The sequence below is a fragment of the Dendrobates tinctorius genome, unplaced genomic scaffold, assembly GCF_039654945.1.
Source record: "Dendrobates tinctorius isolate UK_male_01 unplaced genomic scaffold, ASM3965494v1 ptg000211l, whole genome shotgun sequence".
Taxonomy (NCBI): Eukaryota; Metazoa; Chordata; class Amphibia; order Anura; family Dendrobatidae; genus Dendrobates; species Dendrobates tinctorius.
This window is the reverse complement of record NW_027361878.1, coordinates 866,012-879,645: the sequence shown is the minus strand read 5'-3', so window position 1 is coordinate 879,645 and position 13,634 is coordinate 866,012. Positions and strand designations below refer to the sequence as shown.

Genomic DNA, 13,634 nt, shown 5'->3' with positions numbered 1-13,634 from the left:
TGTGATATACTTAGAACTCTCATACTTGAAACGGCTGCAGAAATTTGGAAAAATACCTAACAGATGGACATACTGTGATGATTTCTTCCCCACTTTTTCTGCAGCTCTACTTATTTACTTATTTTTGTATTGAGCCTTATATCACTTTGTACTACGTTCTCATTGTCTATTTTGTGTTTTTGTCATGTTGGTGGATACATTTGTATTTATTTTTGTCCTTAGAATTTAGTCTGCCTCTATATCTTTAGTTTTGTTATATTATGATTGTGGTCTTTTCTTATTTTTTGGATGTTTATCTGTAATATTATTATTGGGGCGGATTACCTGTCCTTATATGTATTATGTACTTTATGGCTGCTTTGCATTTATTATTATTATGTTGTATGGTGGCAGATCTTGCTGAGCCATGGTGGTTGTGCGCGTCCGCGGAGGTGGGCGCCTGCGTTCTCTGGCCGCAGGGCGTCTCTATGCCTCCATGCACACCGGGATAGTTTCTGTCCCGTCTGTGCATGAGATGGCATGATGCCCGGGCTGTGCTGAGGACCTGGCGCGCACACCGCGCATGCGCCGTTACAAACCACTGCTATTGGCTCTTTTACATCACGTGACCTATCACATGAGCTATTTTAAGGTCCTATTCCTCACCATTTACTATCCCCTTGAGAAAGCAGGCTTTGGGACCTGCGAAACGCGCGTCGGGGGTGGACATCTGGCCCAGGGGCTCCCTCTCTGGCTTCTCCGATCCCGGTAAGCTTAATTGTCATTTTGTTTATCATGGCTATTTGAGATATACTATGTTATTATTGCGACCCATGATGGGAATTTTCTGACCAGCCTTTCATATAAATTTCTCTCCTGGCCACTTGACCGGAGTAATTGCTTGCATAGGATCGTGTTCCCAGAGGGGTGGCCCTTGTATTTTGCCCGCATGTTCCTTGGTGCACTATTATCTTATTATGTATTACCCTTTATATATTTTGTATGTACAATAAACATTTATATTTATACAAAAAAGTATTTCTCTTGTTGTACTCCTTTTTCTCTGTTATGTTATAGTTATTAGGTTCTTTAGAAGGACGTAGACCTGGGGATTTATTCTGATGGAATATTCGGCCTTGCTCGTTAACTCTATGGTGGTATTATGTGTGATCTCTATGGTGGTATGTGCAGAAAGGGGACCAATTCTAGGGAGGTTCTGGCTGAGCACCTGTAATGGGTCTGGGGTAATAGAGGGGGCAGCATGACCTCCAATTAGGTGTAGTCAGGGGAGGGCTGGTGAGGCAGTTGAAGAGAGCGGTCTCATTTTTATCGTTACTATATGGCTACATTTCCCCCCAGCCTGTGCCTGTCGCCTCGCTTTCACACATCACCAGGACAGGATCTGGAGGAGGGGAATGGAGTCTTTGCTTGCAAAGTGTGGATCAGAACAAGCCATCAATTAGCAGAAACGTTTCCTGGATTTCTGTGACGCAGACAAGCAGGCGGTCCATCCAAGTGTATAAAACACAGCGCTCTATGTAGAATCCCTGCCTGATCCACGCTCCGAACAGGGTGCCCCCCCATATATCGGCACACTGCCCTCCTGAAATACTCTGTGCTGCTGTCACCCTGCTTCTTCCCCCATATAATGGCACACCGCACTCCTGAAATACTCTGTGCTGCTGTTGTAGGGAAGGTGACCTGACGGACGGACTGACTGGTCAGGTTTCAAAGGGGTTTGCACTTGTCAGACAGGATGTCAGTTATGACAGAAGGGAAAACAGCTAGGAAAGTGTAGGTGATGTGCAGTACCTGGAATTGACATTAGAGGGCAGGGAGGACTGTGATCATAGGACTTGACATCAGCTTAGGGCTAAGAAACTGTTGGTCATAGGGGGGCGGAGTTACAGGGAATCGGGAAAGCTATAAATTTGACAGGAGGGTTCCAGAAGATTCCAGTCCCCAGGGGGAGCTCAAGTGACAAGGAGACTGACAGTTGCCACACTGTGAGGAAAAACCAGGGTGGGGGTGTGTGTGTGTGTGTGTGTGTGTGTGTGTGTGTGTGTGTGTGTGTGTGTGTGTGTGTGTGTGTAACGGGGCCTGGACACGAAGGGTCGTGAAGAGAATTTGCGGTGTATCTTGAGGGCCATCAGTCGGACGGCGGGAAATAAACTTGGACCTGTTGCACCCAAAATCTGCCTCCATCTTTTGTCTGTGCGTCACTGCATGGTATACAGAGGGACCACCCCCCCCAGCCCAGCATAGTCGGCAGGATCAATGCCGCTAATACAATATCTTCTGCTGCAGGCCTGCCTCTGAGGAATGGAAACGGACTTGGACTGCACTGTTTAGATTATAAACACCTGTGGATTACAAATTGGGAGCGATGTGGCGTATCTGCGTTGCCAGCAGAGGATCCGGGGCGGTACCAGGTTTGGAGCAAGATGGCGGTACTGCTTCAGCGCAGAGGAGAGGTCCGGGTGTTTGCAGTCGTTCTGGATGGACTGGGACCCCTCCTACGTACCCCTGGGGGACAGCGATATGTACCAGGAGGCCGACGCTCCCACATACTGGACCCTGGCAGGTGGGTGGAAAGGCCTGCCGTTGCCCCACCCAGCTGAGGGAGTGGCACCGAGGAAAGGATTGGCTACGGCTGTTTGGCGCCATTTGATTGCAGCCCCACCGGACAGTGGAGTGAAGAGCTGAGACTGCAGGAGCAGCCTCAGAAAGAAGTGACGGAGACCGAGGCGCCGGGGAAGGTGAGCGTTCCCCCGGCTGCCAGCGGCTCCGCAAGCGGCCCCCACCACTCAGCCGCAGCACGCGGCCTCCTGTGATCCCAAAAGTCTGGCCAAGGAAACCCCCACTGTCTATGCGGAGCTGAGTGAGGTCTCCACTCCTAGCCCCGAGCCACCCCGCCCGGTGACGCCACGCCCGGTGTCGCCGGTGCGGAGCCTGTCTCCAGAAGACGCTGTTGCGTTCCCCCTGCGAGTGGCGACATTCTCCCCGAAACCGGCCGTTACTCCGGTTATGCCGGCTCCGGATGCAGTTCACCCTGCGGCCACGGCCATGCCGGCGTTGGGACTGGCTGCGTCCTATTTGTCAGGCCCTGTTGCCCAACCTTTGGAAAACCCGACTGCCCCTATCCGCCACCTGGCCCCAGCGGCTGCTGGGCCGCTGACATCATCCGCCGCCTCTGCCCTGTTTTCACCCCTGGCTAAGTCCCGCCCACCGGACTCCCACCTGACCCTCCATTTGGGTCGCAGACATGGTGAAAAAGAAAACCAGGGAGCAGGAGGTATGGAACCTACTCCATGCAAAGGGGGAGGCTGGCATGGCGGCTACACGATCTTTGGGACGGCTCGTGTACACCAATATACCAAAAGGATACGGGTTCATACGTGATCTGACTACCAGCCAGAAAGTTTATATCAACGTGGCCTCTATTCGCCACGGCCGGGCTCTACACGAGGAGGACTTGGTGGCCTACTATAAGGAGTACTTCCCCCGCGGCTATTATGCGGTAGCCGTGCTCGCCGAACTAGAGGACCGCGAGCCCCCGTAGCAAAGACTCATAGGACACGCCCTACATCCTGGGAGCTCCACGGCTGTGGGGCCCCTCGCTACCGGCCACCAGGAAGTGGCTTGACCTTTTGAGACTTCGTTGCACCGTTGTGCAGATTACAAGGACAGTTTGCGTCCAAGTTAATGAAAAAAATTTTATATAAAAGTTGAAGTTTTTGTTGTATTAAGCCTGGCAAAGCAGGGATGTAATGAGGAAGGAAGTGTCCATGTCAAAGGAAGGGGAGAAAAATCTGTTATGTTTTATTGTTTTTTGTTGTGTAATGGTTTTAAAGAAATAGGGAAGAAAAAAAATATATAAAAAAAAAAAAAAAAGGGGTACTCGTGCTGGTATAAAGTTGTTTTGAAGTATACTAGGCATGAGAAAATGCAACAGGTCCGGGTAAGGGAAGGTCTGTCTGTGAGCGAAGGAAACATGAGACCAAAGGGTCTATAGGGCCTGTCACACTAAGAGATATTGCTAGCAATATCGCTATAACTAGTGACGTTATAGCGATATTGCTAGCGATATCGCCATGTCTGATACTTACCTACGACCGGCTCCCCCCCCCCCCCCGGTTATCGCTGATCGCGCGAGAACGGGCTGGACTGTTTCTCGTCGTCAACTTCATGCGGCGCTTCATGCTGTGACGACGAGCGACGCGTGGAGCCGGGCGGGAGGACGCAGGATCGCCTGGTGTGACAGGTAAGTAGCGACCCCCGTCTCCAGCGATGTCGCTAGTGATATCTGCCTATGTGGCAGCTCACTAGCGACCACTTAGCGATGTACGAGCGATCCTGACCGCGTCATATCGCTGGTACATCGCTAAGTGTGACAGTACCTTAAGAGTTGAGAAGGTTTGGGAGACCGAGACGCCGACATTGACTGGTAACCAAGAGAGAGACAGAGAGATGGAAGATGTGAAGCAGACAGTCCCAGGTCAGGTCCCCGACACCACGGACACCCCAGAAAGAGGAAGGAGGTTGCTGGCAATTATCTGGTAGGGGAAGATGATTGTCGAGGATGACAATAGACAAAGGAAGGGGGAGTGTAGGGAATGTGACCTGACGGACAGACTGACTGGTCAGGTTTCAAAGGGGTTTGCACTTGTCAGGCAGGATGTCAGTTATGACAGGAGGGGAAACAGCAAGGAAAGTGTAGGTGACGTGCACTACCTGGAATGGACATTAGAGGGCAGAGAGGAGTGTGAGCATAGGACTTGACATCAGCTTAGGGCTAAGGAACCATTGGTCATGGGGGGGCGGAGTTACAGGGAATCGGGAAAGCTATAAATTTGACAGGAGGGTTCCAGAAGATTCCAGTCCCCAGGGGGAGCTCAAGTGACAAGGAGACTGTGACAGTTGCTGCACTGTGAGGAAAACCCAACCAGGGGGAGTGAGGAGAAAGAAAGTCAGGGGGGTGGTCCTGACATGAAGTACCACAGTACAGACGAGGCCCCGGGGAAGCATATACCGAGTTGAAGGCGATACCTGACCAGAAAAATTACTGTTGGTGTACGGGCCTAAGGCGGCCACAGTGACCGAGCTGACAGGAACGTCGTTAAGCGAAAAGGGGACGGTACGTGTATTTATGTCCCTGGTGATAAGTACAGTGTGTGTAACGGGGCCTGGACACTGAGGGCCGTGAAGAGAATTTGCGGTGTACCTTGAGGGCCGTCAGTCAGACGGCGGGAAATAAACTTGGACCTGTTGCACCCGAAATCTGCCTCCATCTTTTGTCTGTGCATCACTGCGTGGTATACAGTGGGACCACCCACCCCCCCAGCCCACCGACCCTACACTGTCACCCTGTTCCTTCCCCCATATATCGGTACACTGCACTCCTGAAATACTCTGTGCTGCTGTCACCCTGCTCCTTCCCCCATACATCTCCTTCTGTGACCCCCCCATAGACCAGCACACTGCTCTCCTGAAATACTCTGTGCTGCTGTTACCCTGCCTCCTTCCCCATACATCTCCCAGAATCCTTGCTGCCTGCAATCCTCTGTCTAATTGTCAGTATATCTTTGCAGTCACCAACAAAAAACCGCTGCTCACTGTGTTCCTAAATCTCATCCTCTCTTAGGCCAGGTTCATATGGCATTAATGCAGTCCGTTCAACGCATAGTGTTGACAGACTGCATTAACACTGTAGCATAACGTGATCGTGTTATGCTATACCGCTAGCACAGATGCTTCATCTGTGCGAGCAGTGACATACCCTCAGATGCTGCAGATCGTGTCCGAGGGTGCGTCACAGAGTGACGATTATGGCATGCGTTAGCGATGCACTCGTTAATGGCAGCATTAACGGACTGTGTTACATCATATATTGCTGTGGTGTAATGCAATTCATTAAATGGACTGCATGAACGCAGCATGAACCCAGCCTTATGCCTTAGCAGTCACCCAGGAGGAGAGGAGTGACATGACATCACACACACACACACACACTCTCTGCCCATGATTGCTGCAGTGCTGTGATGGGAGCTAGTTGTATGCTATGGTTTTATCAAATTTCAGTAGCTGCTCCCCCTAGTGTTCACAAGTGGAAATACTAAACCTTTTAACGTTATTGTTCATATTTTCCTAAAATTATAAACGAATGATACTATTTAACAAAATTTAAACATTAGTTCTCAACATTTAAAAAAAAAAAAAAAATTTTTTGATGGCACCTTCCCTTTAAATTAAGGTGAATAATAGTAAATATGCCCCAATGAGAAGCCATACTAATTATATAGGGAATTCATCTATTTAACACACTATACTGATAGGGCTCATGTGATGCATTCACCAGCTGTTTTTAGAGGTTTCATTCAGGGTTGGTTTCCCATTTTTAAGCAAGAGGAATAAAAAAAAAAATTAGATAGATAGAAATACATGGCCATGGTGTCTCTTCTTTAAATATAAAAAATGCAATAGAAACTGCCCTATAACATAATCTCATGCATTTGCAGTATTCATCATGGAGAGAGCAGAGATTTCTCCTGTACCTTGTTTCCTGCTGGCTGCTGCAGATGAAGTGAGCACACCCAGTCTCTGATAAGGGTTTTCCTACTCTGCAGGAAGTGTTGCTTTTTTTTTTTAAAGGGACAGGTACACATTACTGACAGAGAAGATTTCAAGAATTTACGCAGAAAAAAAAAAGGGCAGCAGTATTTACCTGCCCAAGTCACAGAAATAATGCATTCCCAGGAGGCAGCAAACCCATGCAATAAAGATGGAGGCAACGCAGGTGCAAAATACGGATGAGACCGCCACTCACGGCCTACCGATTCACGGAGGGGGATGATTGCTTAGTATTAAAATTGCACATAAAAAAGGCTTGTATACGTCGTTGGTGACATACCGGTAATGCACAGTGTCTGGTTTACAGCCTAGTAGTGATGCCCGGTACTATTAGGGCATGCTTCCACTGAGCGGAAACATTCAGTATGTGCTGCGGATTGAATGCTGCGTACAGCTGCAGCGTTTAATCCGCAGGGTTGTTAATCTGGATGTTCCAGCATAGTGGAGGGGATTTTATGAAATCCCGTCTCCACTATGCGTCCTAATACACGGGTGACACACCCGCTAAACCAGACATGCGGCAAGTCTTTTTAGACCGCAGCATGTCTGTATACCTTGCGGAGACGCTCAGTCTCCGCAAGGTACATAGCCTACTCTATGTATACGATGCAGCGATTCCGGATGTGTTCAATGAGCCTACAGAAGGGGGCGGGGCTTTGGGCGGAGCGGGTTTTCCATTCCGTCCAAAGCGCAGAGATCGCGGTACCCTTAGGCTATGTTCACACTAGGCAGGTTTTGTTTATGTTTTTCTTGTGTTTTTTTTCTGCGCCTTTTAGTGTTTTTTTTTGTCACGCTTCATTTGTCTCTTGTGCATGTTGATAAAGTTTAGAGTTTAGCGCAAAAAAAAGTCTCATTTTGTTTAATCAGGCTTTGGCACAAAAAAAAAACCGCTGCCAAACCTGATACCTGCGATTTTTAGTGTTTTTTCACCATCTAATACTTCCAATGGGTGAAAAAGGCTGAAAAAAAGTGACACGCTCTATTGTGCAAAAAAAAAAAAACAGAAAGCACAAAATCCTGAAGACAAAAATACCTAGTTGTGTGCATGACATTTGGGAAATCTGACTTTGGTGGTATTGTAAAACGCAGCTGAAAGTTTGCGTTAAAAAAAAAAAACGCTGAAAAAATACCTAGTGTGAACATAAGTGCACCCCACCCGGACAGACACCCTGGTTTATAAGGCCAACACTGATGGGACTGGCTGCACCCTGAATAAAAATAACGTGCAAAAATATGGATCTAATAAACATGAAGTATTGGTAGATATTGTGATATTCTTATTCAGCGTACAGCCAAGTCCATCAATGACGTTATTAGTAGGTGTGTGGTGTCACTGCTCCTGCACAGCTCCTGAGGCACTATTTTAAACAGGTTTTCCTCTTAAAGGGAACCTGTCACCACGTTTTTCCTATATGACCTATCGCCACCGCCCTTAACCCCTTCATGACAGCCAATACGTCTTTTTACTGACCTGAGATATAAGAGAATATCATCCCCATACAGGTGACAATCCAGCAGCTGTCGGCGGTCCACTATAGCTGACAACTTGCTGTATCACAAATGATTAGTGTTGGCACCGTCCATATCTGTTTAACCCCTTAGACATATGCAGCTGCACCGGGGCCCGGAGGTGCAGAGGGACCCTTGAAGGGCACTAATAATGAGGGCATCTTCATCATGTGTGGCGTGCTGGGAATAGAGTGTTCCTGCAGCTCCCCTGCCTACAGGAGAAACCATCCTCGACTTCCTGCCCAGCGCTTTCTCAGTGACACAGCCGCGTGTGCCTTGATGATGCCAGCATGCAGCTTACACCAGTGTCATTTAAAAAGCTGCCGGCGAAGAAGAAAGAAGCAGTGATGCCTTGGGGGAAGGTACGGAGAGGTTTATAGTAAAGAACAAGGCACTATAATCCAATATGTAAGGTTCGGTGCTGTACATAACAGGAGAGGGCACTGTGTAATATGGCATGGTAATATATATAATAAAGGAGACTATGTAATATATATACACTGCTCAAAAAAATAAAGGGAACACTAAAATACCACATCGTAGATATCTCTGAATGAAATATTCCAGTTGCAAAATTTTATTCATTGCATAGTGCAATGTGCTCAGAACAATATAACATAACAATTATCAATGTAAATCAAAATGAATATAACATGGAGGTCTGGATTTGGAATGATGCTCAAAATCAAAGTGGAAAATCAAATTACAGGCTGATCCAACTTCAGTTGAAATGCCTCATGACAAGGAAACGATGCTCAGTATTGTGTGTGGCCTCCACATGCCTGTATGACCTCCCTACTGTACAATGCCTGGGCATGCTCCTGATGAGGCGGCAGATGGTCTCCTGAGGGATCTCCTCCCAGATCTGGACTAAAGCATCCGCCAACTCCTGGACAGTCTGTGGTGCAACTTGACGTTGGTGGATGGAGCAAGACATGATGTCCCAGATGTGCTCAATCGGATTCAGGTCTGGGGAACGGGCAGGCCAGTCCATAGCTTCAATGCCTTCATCTTGCAGGAACTGCTGACACACTGCAGCCACATGAGGTCTGGCATTGTCCTGCATTAGGAAGAACCCAGGGCCAACCGCACCAGCTTATGCTTTCACAAGGGGTCTGAGGATCTCATCTAATTGGCAGAGAGGCTACCTCTTGCAAGCACATGGAGGGCTGTGCGGCCCTCCAAAGAAATGCCACCCCACACTATTACTGACCCACTGCTAAACCGGTCATGCTGAAGGATGTTGCAGGCAGCAGATCGCTTTCCACGGCGTCTCCAGACTCTGTCACGTCTGTCACATGTGCTCAGTATGAACCTGCTTTCATCTGTGAAGCGCACAGGGCGCCAGTGGCGAATTTTCCAATCCTGGTGTTCTGGGGCAAAAGCGATCTGCTGCCTGCAACAACCTTAAGCATGACTGGTTTGGCAGTGGGTCAGTAATGGTGTGGGGTAGCATTTCTTTAGAGGGCCGCACGGTGTTGGGCTGTGAGCACAACCCCCATCTGTGGATGTCGGGCCCTCAAACCATCCTCATGGAGTCGGTTTCTAACCGTTTGTGCAGACACATGCACATTTGTGGACTGCTGGAGGTCATTTTGCAGGACTCTGGCAGTGCTCCTCCTTTTCCTCCTTGCACATAGGCACAATAGCGGTCCTGCTGCTGGGTTGTTGCCCTCCTACGACCCCCTCCATATCTCTTGGAGTACTGGCCTGTCTACTGGTAGCGCCTCCAGCCTCTGGACATTATGCTGACACACACAACAAACCTTCTTGCCACAACTCGCATTAATGTGCCATCCTGGATGAGCTGCACTACCTGAGCCACTTGTGTGGGTTGTAGAGTCTGTCTCATGCTACCACGAGTGTGAAAGCAAAAGAAGCACTCAAAAGTGATCAAAACATCAGCTAGAAAGCATTGGTACTGAGATGTGGTCTGTGGTCCCCACCTGCAGAACCACTCCTTTATGAGGGTGTCTTGATAATTGCCAATGATTTCCATCTGTTGTCTATTCCATTTGCACAACAGCATGTGAAATTGATTGTCAATCAGTGTTGCTTCCTAAGTGGACAGTTTGATTTCACAGAAGTTTGATTTACTTTGAGTTATATTCTGTTGTTTAAGTGTTCCCTTTATTTTTTTGAGCAGTGTATCTATTTAAATGTGTGTGCGCAGCTATAACCCGCCGTGTAACCTTTTATTATACAGTTACCCCATGAGCAGCTCTTGGAGACTCGCATCCTGGAGCAAGATTCGTGTAATCATTTACCAGAGCTGTTTTCTTTTCTCCAGTCATCCATGCAGATTCAAGCATGGGCCAACATACATGCAAATATTTATGTTCAATTACATTACTGACATACAGTATTTATTGTAGTGTAACCCCTTCTTGTCTTGCCACTTTTGGGTCTTAAAAAGGGGTTTATCACCCCCAAATCGCTAATTAAACCTCTTATACAAGTATGTAGGAGAATTAGATCCTAGAAAAATCTTTCCTGTAGTATAGATTTTCATGGTTTACTTGCCATAAAAAGGCCATTTATTTATTATGCAAAATAGGGGACTTTGGCGCACCTTTGGCATGACCCAGCGTTGGTGTACCCCTGTGTTCCCTCAATTTGCATACTGAGCACTTTATCATATCTTGATGGACAGTACCTAATTAGCTCTGCACCTCAGCATCAACACTGCAGGAGCCTAACCACGTGCCAATCACACAGTGTCAGTGCACGCGCTCATCGCTGGATCCTGTCTGCAGCTGCCACTTGGTACTATACTGCAGACAGGAGCCGGTGATGAGAGCCCGCAATAGCATTATGTCCATGCTGAAGTGCACAGCTGCTGATTGAGTTCACTTGAGTACTGTCAATCAGGATGTCACATAGTGATCAGTATGCAAATTGAGGAGGCGTAATGATGCATTGAGCCACTGGCTATGCCAAGGGAGCACCAAAGCCCCCACATTTGCAAACAACGCTGACGTTGATGGGAAACATACGTACTCTATAGAACTGAATACTCAATGGACATTTATTATAGGTGAGGGGAAGGGGTAAAGAGGGCACAGTAGAGAGGGGCAGTATAAGAAGGAGTAGAGGGAGCATAGTATAGAAAGTGGCAGTATGGGGCCGATAGTATAGATGAGGCAGTATAAAAAGGGAGATCAGTACAGACAGAGGGAATAGTATAAAGAGAAGGGCATAGTATAGAGAGAAGCAGTACAGAGAGGAGGTGCAGTGTAGACATGGGACAATATAGAGAAGGGCAAGAAGGGAGACTGTATAGAGAGGGGGTATGATATAAGTCATGGAGCATAGTATAGGGAGGGGACACAAAATAGATGGGATGTGGGAGAGAGTCCCGCCGAGTGTCCGGGTCGGAACCAAGGGGACTGTCACCTAGGTTCCGGGGGAAACTGTTTCCGGGGGACAGAGTTCAGAGACGGACCGGTGAGGCTGACAGATGGGCTGGGGGTGGAGCCGATATAAAAGGAGCGGGGAAAGAAAGTCATGATGAGTCAGCAGAGCGGTACAGAGGGAGCAGGAGACCGTGGGAGCGACTGAGAACCAGAACAACTTACCGGAGCCAGGAAGGAGGACAGAGGCAGGAGAGACACTCGCCCGGGACATCAGTGAGACGGCACCGAGACGACCGTCCAAGAACCGCTGCTCCGCGTCAACCAGTGGCCGTTTCCACCTCACTTCAGCCCGCGGCCTGTCTCCCCCGCCCGCAGCCGCCCCGCTTCCACCCGTGGCCGTGGCTAGTTCAGTGCCGTCGGCTGCCACCGCTGTCCTGCTCCCACCCGTGGCAAGGGCCGGGCCGTTGCTCGCTGTGGGACCTCCGTTGCGGCCGCTGGCTGCGCAGGTAGCCTGCCAAACGCCACCCCGCATCGCCGCTGTTTGTCCCGATCCGGGGGCTGCGGCCCATCTGTCCACGGACTCCTCCGGGGCCTGTTGTGCCCCCACCTCACCTGGGCACAGGAACACCCGAAGTCTTCCTCAGATCCTCGTCGGCTGGGCCCAGCGGCTACTACGCTGAAGAACCAACGTCCGGGACGTCGAGGGACGTCGAGCCGATTCAGTGACACTATACAGATAAGGACCCGTAGTCGGCCATACCACGGCCCTATAGTGACCGGCTTTGTCGTGTTCTCTCTGGGGGCTATGCTAAGCAACCTGCCACGGTTTTCCAGCTCCAGTACCCTGTTGTGGAGCTGGACAGAATGCATGCGGGGACTCTTTCGCATGCATCCAATGACCCTTGATTTGGAAGCTGAGGTAGCTCTCATGGCGTTAGATAGGGAAGCCCGGAATTCAGTAATGTTGAGACCCCCGGGACACCGCAACACCCTTGCTAGGGTCTTGCAGATTCTGGAAGAAACCCATGGGGATCCGACAAACGTGGGAGAGTTGAGGACCCGGTTGTTCAGTCGAATGCAGGGAGAGGGGGAGACCATCACCCAATATATGAATGTCCTCCAGGAGTTGTACACAGCCATCAAGCAGAAGGACAGAGTAGGGGTAGGACCTATCGACATTACCCTACGTGACCTGCTAGTGACTGGACTCCGGGACCCGTTAATAAAACAGGCATTGCAGGAGCAGATCCGAGTGAACCCACGTATAGCTTTCTCTGAGGTGGGGAGTCAGGCCAAAACCAGAACTAAAGTGTACAAAAGGCAGAGCAAAACTTAGCTTTGAGAAGCAGAAATCAGACTGGTCACCAAGAATCCAGCAGGGAAATCACCGGCAAGGCAGCAGGGCGTCGGCTTCCTTATATCCAGTCATCAGTTCCTGTGACCCAGTCATTAGCTACCTGCTCAGCTGTTTGGTAATCGGCCTCACTACCTTCCTTCGCCAGAAGAGGGAGCTCATCAGACCTCACTGGTGAAGAGAAAAATGAACTCACAACAGTACCTCCCCCTTGAGAAGGGGTCACCGAACCCTCATCCATGCCACCAGGGCGATCAGGGTGAGCCCGATGAAAGGCACACACCAATCTTTCGGCATGAATATCAGAGGCAGAGACCCAGGAATTATCCTCCTGACCATAACCCTTCCACTTAACCAAATACTGGAGTCTCCGTCTAGCCAGACGGGAATCCAGTATCTTCTCTACCTCATACTCCATGTTACCTTCAACCAATACAGGGTCAGGAGGTGCCACCCCAGGAACTACTGGTTCAACAAACCTCTTCAACAAGGACTTATGGAACACATTATGAATCTTAAACGTGACAGGAAGAGCCAACCGAAAAGAGACCGGATTAATAATCTCCAAAATCTTGTAAGGTCCAATAAATCTAGGCTTAAACTTAGGAGAAACCACCTTCATAGTGATATTTTTTGATGACAACCAAACCATATCACCCACCTTAAACTGGGGACCAATGGTCCTATGCCGGTTGGAAAACCGCTGGGCCTTTTCCTGGGAGAGAGACAACTTATCCACCACTTGGTCCCAGATCTGGTGCATTCTCTCCACCACAGTGTCAACATCTGGACAGGCAGAAGGCTCC

General features: G+C 49.1%; 1 protein-coding gene across 1 annotated transcript in view; it reads right to left on the bottom strand.

Annotated features, from left to right (window-relative positions):
• LOC141058191 (dispanin subfamily A member 2b-like) overlaps positions 1-6,629 on the bottom strand; it is a 66,363-nt gene extending 59,734 nt beyond the window's left edge. Inside the window, exon 1 of the mRNA XM_073554341.1 lies at positions 6,534-6,629. The gene's annotated coding sequence lies outside the window, so the exon portion shown is untranslated. The remainder of the gene's footprint in view (positions 1-6,533) is intronic.
• Between the last annotated feature and the right edge of the window lie 7,005 nt (positions 6,630-13,634).